Source organism: Eupeodes corollae, chromosome 2 (assembly GCF_945859685.1).
Source record: "Eupeodes corollae chromosome 2, idEupCoro1.1, whole genome shotgun sequence".
Lineage (NCBI taxonomy): Eukaryota > Metazoa > Arthropoda > Insecta > Diptera > Syrphidae > Eupeodes > Eupeodes corollae.
The window spans coordinates 2,530,149-2,542,475 of NC_079148.1; the positions used below are offsets into that span (position 1 = coordinate 2,530,149).

At 31.8% G+C, this 12,327-nt stretch overlaps 1 protein-coding gene across 2 annotated transcripts in view; it reads left to right on the top strand.

The window, feature by feature from the left end:
• The window catches only part of LOC129944031 (transcription factor mef2A), a 78,647-nt gene that overhangs the window by 41,544 nt on the left and 24,776 nt on the right, over window positions 1-12,327 (top strand). Inside the window, exon 2 of one of the 2 annotated variants that reach the window (XM_056053187.1) lies at window positions 3,256-3,284. The gene's annotated coding sequence lies outside the window, so the exon portion shown is untranslated. Of the gene's footprint in view, window positions 1-3,255; window positions 3,285-9,444; window positions 10,679-12,327 lie in introns of those variants that run through there. The other variant, XM_056053188.1, reaches the window with a different exon arrangement.

Below are 12,327 nucleotides of genomic sequence, written 5' to 3' on the forward strand. Positions count from 1 at the left end.
GGGATGGTGAAGTTTTGTTGTATCCTTTATAATTTTTTGCCCAGAAGACAACCCTTATAGCCTCCAGACCACCACACACCATCTCAGACCTTCGAAGCCGGCTAATGACTAACACTTTGGCTCCTCGTAGGTAAGGTATACTACACTACTCCCATACCTAACGCCAACGCAGTAAAGGGTGTTTTCGTTTTCGTAATAAGGTTGCCTGCCACGTTCCGTCTTCAAACGACCTTCGTTCTATCCATGACTGTTGAATTGTGCAATGTTGAAAGCTTTTTTTTATTTTGTTGTTGTTATTGTGTTTATATCTGACAGAACAGAGAAACAACAACCCTTTTCAACGGCACTCAGTTCTACGGAAGAGAAATTCCTGGACAGACGTTGTCGTCGTCTCGTGCGTCGTCGTTCGTCGACAATGAGTCTTGGGTTGAGGGTAGAGAAAAAGAAAACAACGTAACTTTAATGCTTTTTTCATTCAGAATCTTGTTTCTTGAATTGGTGGTAGTGGGGGTGGTATATTCACTTACACATTCAAAATGTGTTGTGTACTTATTTAAGTCGGGTCTTTGATGGAAAAGCAATTTGTAGTCCAGGAAAATTAGATATTTACTTCGTAAAAATTTAGGAATTGATTGAATTTTGGTGGAAAGCTTCGTTTATAGGTCCTGAGAAGTTTCTTATAAGTTTTCTTATTTTGAATTAGAGTAACAAATTTGGTGAGGGGGGGTTAAAAGGGGTAGTTTTTTCTTGCAAAAATTGTAAGTACACATTGTAGGTCATCTTCTGGACTTGGACTTTTTCTTGCTACCTATCTCAAATACATCTAATCAGTTTTGATAATTCTGATAGATTTGTTGTCTAACGCTTTTAGCAATCTTTAAGCCTTTATCATAACTATCCCAATATTTTCTGCCGTTTTCCTCGAAATCTACCCATTGATTAATGTAAACTTTTATACTCTTTTTCTGCAGAATTCGATGATCTACAAATTATAGCCTAACTTTTCTTAAAAAAAAAACATAGTTATGAAGTATTTAGGAAACAATTTTACTTACTTCACCAACCTCCCCCCTAAAAATATTTGCTCTTGTTGAAAATAAGAGGACTTAATTTAAATGAAAGTCTTTACCAAAATTCAACTTATTTCCAAACTGATATGTTTACTAAAAGCTTGAAACTTTGTTTATAAAATATTGAGGACAATTTTATTCACTCAAAGAAGAAAATTAACTAAAGAATATTTATCTTCTTCTTCTTTTAAATTTGACGCTTTCAACTTTCGATTTTAAACTCTAGATTTTGGCTGAGTTCAAAAATGCAACTATTTGCACAAGCCAAGCCGACAAAATTCTCGCAATGCATTTGTGAACAGAAAAAATATATCAATACAAAAAACCAGTTCATAAATGTCACCAAATTAGGCATCTTTAAAAAAGTATGACAGAAATAATTAAGTTCTTTCTTTGAGAAACGCGGGTTTTGGTTTTTTAGTGACTTAACAAAATTCTTTCAAAATGTCCCTTACAAATGTTTTATTAAGTTTATTTTAAATGTTTTGAATGGAACAAATACATTAATTCATTCATTTTTATGAAGTATAAATATAATATTTCAACTTATTAATAACAAATCATTTTATTTTTTGCCAAAAATTTAATAAATATTTAATTATTTTATCTACTCATCTTGTTCTGACATTTTCCTGCAGAGTTGTAAAAGAAATAAAATGACTGCAAGATTGGTCACATTTTAGCTGTCATACTGTTTTTTGAACAGGGTTACCGACTGCAGTAACGCAGTGTATTTACATTTATGAACGCAAATCTTGCACTACTTCTGCATTTTTACATTAATGAACTTACCCTTTCTTAACTGCCAAAAATTCAATCTAATTGCTGTCTATTTGTTGTTGACATCCGCTGTCAAAAATATTTTTCTTCTTCTTGGAATTTTATTCGAAGTTAAGCTATTTTTTAAACTAATTTTCCTAGACTATTGGCATTATAGGCTCGTGTACGCCATCAGATACTTACCTACCGCACACAAATACAGTTATACGAACTAAAGTAGATAAAACAGAAATAAAGCTCTAATACCTTCCTACGCGTGTTGTTTGTTTCTCCATAGATTGTGACAATGTGACACTGGAAAATATTTTTGGATTGAAAATAATAGGTTTAGGTTTTTGAAATTTTTTAAGGGTCAGTTCGATACTTTTAAAACTGTCCCAATGTAAAAATGAGCATTGTAATGGGTCCGATTTGTCAAATTGAAAATTTTGACATTTCTCAAGAACCAGAAATTTTGTTATACATAAAATAATGCAGAAAGATGCAGAAAGGGCTCTCAAGAAAATTGTGTGGATGGTTTTTTTTTTACCGTAGCAGTTTCAAAAAAAGGTGAACATTTTGGTAAACCCTAAATATCTCACGAACCAATGACGCTATAGACTTGAATTGATTTTATATTGTAGAATCTAAAGTGATACCAAACAAATATATTTTTGGAAAAAAAAAAATTAACTTTTTTTTTATCAATCAGAAAAACTAAAAATTTTACAAAAAAAAAAATGATTTTATCTCTACAAAAATTTTGTGCAATGAAAAATAATGTTTTTAAAATTTGGTTAAATTTTGAGAAAAATCGAATTGACAATTTTTTTTATATAAAATAAAATCCTAAAAAAACATTACTCAAGGTTGGTAAAAACTGATTTTCGACTCAAATATCTTTTCAAAACATCAAGATTATGGCTTGCAGCTAGTTTATTTTTATTGTTTTTAACATTCGGAAAAAATTTAAGAAAAATAGAATTGACAGTTTTTTGACATAAAATATAAACCTAAACAAAAAAATTATTAAAAGTTGGTAAGAACTGATTTTCGACTTAAATATCTTTTCATACATTTGACGTATTGGCTTAAAATTACTTTTATTTTTTTAAATATTGTTGTCAACATTCGGTAAAAAGAAATTCGAATAAAAATCTTTTGAACAAAACTAGATTTTCAAACTAAATTATTTGTTGATATGAAAAATATTGTTGGTATTTTCAAATTTTTAAGAATAATTCAAGTGACAACTTTATTAACCCAACACGAAAAGCTACTAACTTTTAAGAAAGACAAATCGACAGACGGGATGGCAAGTTATCAGTGTGGGTCGCATTCTAGCCTCTTTTTTTATTTATATTTTTGTAATGATTTTTCTCAACAAAATGGTTTTAATAAAATTAAATGTTTTCTTTACTTTCAGAATAAGAGGGAGAATTTTCTTAAAATACGGTAAGTTGGACTTAATTTCAATGTTTAATCTTCAATTAAAGTTATTGAAAAATAAACAGACATTTATTTCAACATACATATGTATAACTACAATTATTTAATGAATTTGGTGTGATTTTCCCATTAATTAAAATTAATTTCGCTCAGTTTCATTCATACATTTTGTAGGAATTCAATCAAGTGTCAATGTGACTCAAATGTGAATTCCCTTTTTTTCTACATGTCATGAGATAATAACTTTGTTAGAGCAGGTGTTTCCTTTGAAACAATTATAATAATTTTTTTCTTGAAAAAAAACCAATGATTGATCTTTCTTATATTAAAATCAGAATTGCTAAAAATGTTTAACTAGTTGTTGGTTCCTTAAACTTAGAAATCGATTGCAAAATTGAATGCAACCGTTTTTACTTTGCATTTTCTTACATTCAATTTGTTTGTTTTAAGAACGGCTATATCCAAGTCAGTTTTGAAAGTTTGAAAGTTTATAATGAATCAATAAAATTTGTTTTTTATTTTTTATATTTAGTTTATTTTCTAACCAAATTTAAAGTTCTGATAAATATGGTTGATTTTTTTTACCCGTAATAAGATAATATTAAAATTCGACAAAAATGTTCCATGTACGCCAGGGTGTACCATTTTAATAAAAATAATTTATCATAGAATTAATTTCTCATTGTTGGTATTGATTTTTTGAAAATTAAGTGTCAAGTGTCTGTTTTATTCAAGTTATTTCCCAGCTGCTAAGAATTTTGACGTCAAGTTCCTTGAAAACGTTATAAAATTAATTTAAAACTCGGTAAACAATCTTTGATTTTTAAATTTTTAGAGCTCGAAAATTGTGTTGATTTCCTTAGAACTCATTGTAAATTAGTTATTGATTTTTAAGGATCTAGATTTTGATAATATATCTGGTAGAATTTTTGACATTAAATTCTGACATTCTATTAATAAATAATATTGAATATTTGTCAGGTTTGCTTTTTGGTAAAAAATATTTGTCTGCGTTATCGCCACACTTAGATCAATCCTTTCTGATGCCTTGAAGTAATGAATTTGCCTGAAAGAAAAAGAAAAAAGGAAAGAGGCTGGGATGCGACCCACACTGATAACTGTGCATCCCGTCTGTCGATTTGTCTTACTTAAAAGGTTTGTGGGTTTTCTGATTTTGTTCAAAAAGTTATAAGTTAAATTATTCTTAAAAATTTTAAAATACCAACAATATTTTGCATATGACAAACAAGTTTGATTTCAAAATCCACGTAACCAATTTTTACTAATTTTAATAGCATTTCTTAAAAGTTTTTATTTCTAATATAAACAAATACAAATTTGATGAATGAAATTAATTTGAAGCCAATGTTTTCTATTAGTTACGAATGAAATCAATATATTTTCTAGTTTTTGAGCTATGGACGACGAAAAAACGTCGTGAACGTACGAACGTACGGAAATGACCTTAAACCATCGAGTAATGGCAAAGTTTTCAATTCGACAAATTGGACTCATTTACTATAGGAAGTTAATAATTAAAACCTATAATGTCTACGGATTGTCCTGTTTTAGCCTTTTGGCGGTTTTGATGAAACCTAATAGGCTGACAAAGTGCTTACTGTGACAAGTTTTTTAACATTGTTGGGCTTCATTATGGGCAAGGTTAGGATATCTATAGAACTTACGGTTTTATAAATATTAATAGGTTCCATTGACCTTCTTTTTTTTCTTGTCACGTCTGTGGTTTTTAACGTAAAACATGAACAAATAATATTTACCAAATTTTAATTTTGATTTAAGATTTGAAGCAATTTACCAACATAATGTCCTGCTTTCATGTTCTCTTTTAAAGTTTTAAGGTTCATGCGTCATTATGGTAATGTCTCCTCACAACATGAAAAACGCCAATCCCAAGTTTAAATGCATTTAAAACACTTTCTTTTATGTCGAAAATCATTTTTTTGTAATCCTAATTAGAGTTCTAACACCTGAGAACTTAATAAACAAATGAGTTAGAATTCTTACTTTTACTTACTTAAGGTGGCGCTACAGTTCGGTCGGACCTGGGCCTCAACCAACATTTCGTCTACAGCCAAATCGGTCTCCAGTTTCGCACGCCAAGTTGGTTGAGGTCTTCACCCACCTGCGTGCGCTACCTGAGTCGCGGTCTTGATCTACTGCACCTACCCTCGGTATTGTATTCAAAGACCTTCCGGGCTGGAGCGTTGATGTCCATTCGCTCTATATGACCTAGCCATTTAAGGCGTTGGACTTTAATTCTGTTAACAAGGTCAGTGTCGCTGTACTGTCTATGCAATTGGTGGTTAGTGTCCACCTTTGCATAATTTTCTTACAAGAAAGAATTTGTTGATTTTCGAAGCAAAAGAAAAATTTGTCCCACATACGCCCTAGTGTACTATTAAAAAAAATATAATCAATGGTTTGACATGTTCTTCTAGACTTTTGAGGTAAAAAGCCATGAAACTAGAAATTGTAAGTGTAGAGTTTGTAGCTTTTAAAAACAACAGACATTAAGACATTCCAGAATAACATTTTGTGGTTTAGAATTTCTCAGCTTTAATTATTTTCGATAGATGATATTCCACATTAAAATTATTTTAGTTTGATGTCTAATTTGGTAAATTTTTGTACAAGTCTGTTCTTAAGCAACTTTGACGTAAGAAGCAGTCCCAAAAGAATTTGTAAGCTTATATTGTTATTGTTAAATGGTTTTTCTAAGTAACATTAAAAACAAAGACATTTTAAAGGAAGATTGTCAAGTCTGTCTTGTTCAAGTAATTTTTCATGTTCTCCTTCTCCTTATTTTCTTACGAGTTAGAATTTGTTAATTCGACTCCTAGGAAAAGAAATGTTTAAAAATATTAAACATACGCCACAGTTTACCATTAATACATTATTACTGTTCTCATATTTCAAAAAATGTATAACTTTAGATTAAACTGATCTAGTTGCTCTCAAGGACTTTGGAAATAAGGACTTTTCAAAAAAAGATTGCCATTAAATGCACTTGATTTGTTTATTACTTTTTTAAAGACTTGTTGAAACTTATCAATAGATATCCATGGAATCAGTTTTCAGTTTAAAAAATTTCAAAAATACCAAAGTAAATATTCATAGTTCTCTCTTTAAAATTCAACCAGTTGAACTTCGAAATTATGTATTTTATATCCTATTTCGAACCGTGTATTTTGGATGATTCCCTTCTAATAGACATAATATAAGAAAAATAATATGATTGGCATTTTAAAACACCCGCTTTATGCCTTCCGTATACCATAGTCATAGTGGATGGGTATACATGAATAACATATAGAAATAGCCTCAGTAAACACACGAACTGTAAGCAACAAAAACAAAAACATTACTGATTCCGTACACACTATAAATTTTTTACTTTACCCCAAATAAAATAAACGAAATGAATTTTATTGTGCTTTGCATGCAAACAGATGTATCTATATACATTTAGATACATTTCTATCCTAATGTATATATAGTAAATATACAAATGTATCTTTATACTACACATAGAGTACTTCAACATCAACAGCAACACCCAGCATTATTTACAAATCCATTCAGTGTAGCCCCGACACTATAGATACTCGTTGTTGTATAGTGTGGCAGCAGCTTTACTAATTCCACCACCAGACTCTCATAAAAGCACTCTGCATCTGCTTTTGCTCTGCTTTTGGCCTCTCCCAATGACGATGACGGTGATGAAGACGGCGACAACGACAACGACAGTGACTATACGAGAACCAGTGACAGAGTGGGTTGTATTTGAGGTGGAGATTGGGACTATCAGAGCCCAGGGGAGTTTAAGTTGTGAAGCGAGTATAGTACTCGTGTAGTAGAAAATTCAAGACAACTCAGGGATGGATTAAGTATTTCACCTGAGCAAAGCTTTACTACTTCAAGATTCTGAAATCTTATACTAGTTGCATTACGATCTCCACATTTTATGATATAACTTTTTGAAGATAGTGACCGAGCATAAAGGTGCATCCTTTATCACTTTCTAGATATTTCTGTTTCCTTTTCTTGCCTTTATCACAAGAGGAGAACTCAAAAATATGCAAAGAACTCGAAACGTCTTCAGTTTGAATATGTATTTATTACCATGACATAATCGTCAACAGTTGACAGATGTCTTAAATAAACGAAATCCATAAATTTCAAACGAGGTTGACAGTATTCTAATTGACTGTCAATAATTAAAACCCTGTGTTCAGAATATTGTGACATAATTGACAGTTTTACTCACAATGCTTGGCTATTTTTCACAAGCTTGTTCATCGCGCTCTAAACACTCTTGAGCCGTTCTCTGAACAAACAAAAATAATACAAGTACGACTTTGAAGCTTTGAACACACACTGAAAAGAAAGAGAAATACTATTTTGAGTTTGACAATTCAAGTTTAGTTCAGATGTAAACAAGAAAAACGCTTCATAATTGGCGTTTTTCTTTTTTAGTTCACAGCTGAGTACTGAGCAGAGTCTGAGCGAACAGAGTAGAGTAGAATATGTTCAGAGCTCTCTGATTAAAATATGAAACAACTTGAGCACTAAATTGTCATGATTTGAAATGTCAAATGTCAGATTGTCAAACGTTAATATTTGTCAATCAACAAAAGTAAGACTTGTTTATTGTTCAACAAAAATGGATAAAGCAATTATTTCAAAGGAAGCATTTGATGCCTGAAATAAATTTGATTCATAAAAACGCTATATGCAATTAGTTTTTTCTAAATTATCATACTTACCTTCTGCACCAGAGCGACCAGCGTCTTCTGCCATTTTTATTGTTTTGAAGATTATTTTTTTAATTTCCCGACTTTCAAATATCAAATTGTTTGTGTTCAGCATTTAACTCCGTTTACTCTTATTTTAAGTGAGCTCCCAGAGCGTGCTCTGAACATGTTCAGAGCTCAAAAAGAAACACAATTATTTTTTGACAGTTCGAGCTCTGCTCTGAACTAAAAAAGAAAAACGCCAAATAGAAATTTCATTGTCAGATGAAATATTGTAAATGGGTGACAGTGAAGTTTCTGGAAACATTATCAAACAAAATTGTAAAACTAATTTGGAGTTTTCTTTTTTAGTTTAAAGGTCTGAACCCTGCCAAAACAAATTCTTACTTCAGCTGTTTTAATTGTTATTAAAGTTTCCCTTATGTTACACGCTTGAAAATTGACGTCTTCATTGTTTTACTTTAATCACTCCGAAGTCATTCTCGAAATTAAAAAAGTGATACAAGTTAACATTTAAAGCTCTAAACATACTGAAAAGGAAAAGCAACACGATTTTGTTTTTATTGACAGTTCAGGTTCTGTTCAGCAACTAAACAGAAAAACGCTTTTTAAAGAAAATTCTATGTTCATACTGTAGTCTCATAAATGAAAGATTTATTGTGTGATCATCTTCTAAAAATGTCAGACATGGACGTTTCTGGCCTTACTGTCACACAAAATTGGATGTTTACAAGTTATTGACGTAGTTGGCATTTGACGTTTGAAAGCGACTCATGTTAACATTTCATCATTTGATCTCGCTCCCACTCATTTAAGAAGGCATAACAAAATTTGTGTTCTCTTTCACCTCTGCATTTCAATATCAATGGACAAATTTCCTTTTGACACATCTAACAAAATCGTCTATACTAAGCTTTAGAGTATTGAAAAATTCCACTCCAGCCCTGAGTTAATTTTCATTTTACAACGCGAGATTTTTGAGACTTCGTCATGTTGTGGGTGAGCCAGTAAGCACGAGCAGAGATGATAATGGAACAGAGGTAAAGAGAAGGCTTGACAGCGCGCACCTCCTTAACCAGCCACCGAACTGTCTCCAGCTCCAGATCCAGCTACAGCTATATACAGCTCCAAGTCCTTCAAGTTTTCTACACGTTCGTAGTGTAAAAGTATATCACGTGTAGGTTAGGCACTATACTTACTATACTATACTCCAACGACGACAACGACGGACGGTGAAACATTACGTATCGTACCGCACCGCCCCGTCCCTCCCCGCTGAGCACAGATAGCGAGGTAAATACTACACAGTACACACCATCCAATGTAGTGCTTGTGTCCATAGAGTAAAGATACTCTCGCCGAACAGAGTATTTCTGGATGTTGTTGTTGTTGCTGTTGTTGCTTTTGGTACTGTTTCTGTTTCTGTTCTTGTTGGTTTTGGTTTTGTTTGATTCTGTGTTTAACTTGTTTTTCTTTTTATTCTTCTCGTTGTTGTTTTTTCTTCTTTTACTCGTTCGTCTTTTCCTTTTCAATTCAATAAAAAAGCTCCTCGTGTATAAATCTCATTCGGCTACGGTACTCTATGCCAACCGCACCGCCCGATTTCTCTCGATACGTTTGCACGGTTGCACGGCACGGGATTCTAGGGAATTGTACTTTTATTATTACTCGTATTGTGTTATTTTTGTACGAAAAGAAAAATGTTGTTCTGTTTTTGCAATTGTATGTCAGTCGGAGTGACAATTCGACCAACTGTCACTGTTACTGTCACTGTCACTGGCCTTTTACAATAAAATTCCTATAATTAATTGTTGTTGCTGTTGTTGTTGTTACTGCTGCTGCTGCTACTGGTGCTGCTGTTTGTTGTGGGTGGTAGAGATTATTATTATAAAGTGACAGTGGTGCGATATGTCAGTGGTTTTGGAGAACTACATTATGTAATTTTTCGATCGGTTTTCTAGTTTTTTTTTTATTTTTCATTTTCAAAAGATATTACAAATTTTCAAAAAAAAATATTCAATCTTAATCTATCAGTGCTGCTATAGAACGACAAACGAACGTATTTGTGTGAAGGTGTGTGTGTGCGAATATGTGTGTGTTTTATTCAATACAAACAAACAAACAATCAGGATTTTACACACAAAAATCTGACAAAGGAAAACGGAAAACTTTCGTTCAAGGCCATTTCACCGACATAGTATGAGAGGGTGGGCCACCAGTGCCAACGCCAACACGAGCACTCACTAAATGATGAAAAACATAGAGAGAAAGAAAGAGAGTGTAGAAAGAGAGAGAGAAAGAGACAAAAACAACAACAAAAGTTTGCCAAATCAAGTGCAAGATAAATGAACATTAATTTATACCCCATGCCCATTATTTCTAATCCCACATACCTACCTAACTACTTTTCTTTGAATATGCAAACGCACAAAAATAAAAACAATGTAATCGTACTTTAAGATGTCACAAAACTATAACTGTCATAATAGATGTTTGTATATGAATGGAGTTTATCTCGACTGTGTAAACAACTGACATCTGTCACTTTTGTCATCTGTCAAAATTTCGATTTAATTAATCAAAGAAGAAGAATAAGATATAATTCCTATACAATCCATCCCAAAGGTAGGTGCAAGTTATATTTTTTTTAATTTCCTTATCTTTCTTTTTTTGTTTCTCTTGTTTGGTTATTTGTGTGAGTTTTAACACTCTATGCGATGGTATTTACATATACAATCAAGCAGAGAATTAAGTTTAAATAAAAGGGAAAACAAAAGTAAAGAGGAAGAAAAATAAAAATAAAAAAAAAGTTTATTTGAGCAATTAGCTTTTATGGGGTGAAAAGCTGAATGAATTTGAAGCTAGACATGTTTGATGTGGCTATACTCGTATAGAGGAGTGCTCCACAAACAATATAGAGGGGGTGTGAAGGGGAGGTTTTCAAGTACTTACTATATATAGTACAAGCTTCTAGCCGACAACGACAACCACGACGACTATACGACGCACGGTGATACTATGAATGACAGTTTATGTGCGAGAATGTGTGTCGGTTATTTCTTCATCATCGTCGTCTGTCAAAAAAGGCTTACATTACCTCATTAAGAGCTTCGCGTTTTGAGTTTGAATTCGAGTTCGCTGCTTTCGCGTTCGCGTTGTCTGTCGAAATATGCTACCGTTACCATATGATTTTGTGTACGTAGGTACTCATCATCATCATCATAGTAGATTAGATACAATATCTATAGAATATAGATACTTTACCAGCTATCAGGTGGGGTCAAGCTATCTGTCGATGGTTTTATTACATTTTTATACTTCTCCTCGTTATTTTTCCATTAACTTTCGTCTAATTGATATCATTTTACAATAACTCATCAGTTCTTAAGAAATTAATGGATTTTGTATGAAGAAGCATTATTGTGTACATTCTTCGTTTCGTGTGCGAGTATGTAGAAATATATACGAGTATGTTTATGAAGTTTAAAATGTACAATAAGTTCTCAGTTACTGTGCTAAATAAACAGAACACGATTCTCTGTGTTATTTTGTATGCATATGTTTTTTTTTTTCTTTCGTTTTATTGAACAGAGAAGGGGAGTGAAGTAAAGGCAAAAAGAAGGGAAAATACAACAAAAAAAATTATTGCAAACGAATCTAATTTAAATTTCTATATATAGATATCAATTTGCAATGACGTAAATATTTGTACAGAGGTAGTAGATACATATTTTCTTTTTGTAGATACATTTTTGTATCTATATAGTTCGAATAGTTCGTAGGAAGATTATGTTATAATTGGCAAATTTGTAGTACTTGTACCTATCTATGTACCTATAGAAGAGTATATATGAAAGAATGTTGGAAACAAATTAAGCTGAAGAACAAGAAACTATTTGATTGGAGGTATAAGAAAAGTATACTCATTAGATTGAGTTTATTGAAAGCGAAATACCGATACAATATTGTTTTGTAATAAGAAGATATGTAACTTTGTCATTGTAAAAATTCACTGGAATTGTAAGTAATTGTAGTATTTTTACTATGAGTATGATTTATGTGACATAAGAATACTTAGAATTTTGGATATTTTAGATTAAAAAAGTTTGATAGTATATTCTCACGTATTCTAGTTTCACGAACAACCATTAAGTTCGATAAACTTATGATCATTAAGTGGTTTTAAACTTTGTTTGATCATAGTTTTGACATCTGAAGTTCTTACTCTCACTGTCTATTATATTGTAATCTATCAGTCTGTGACTTTGAGCACA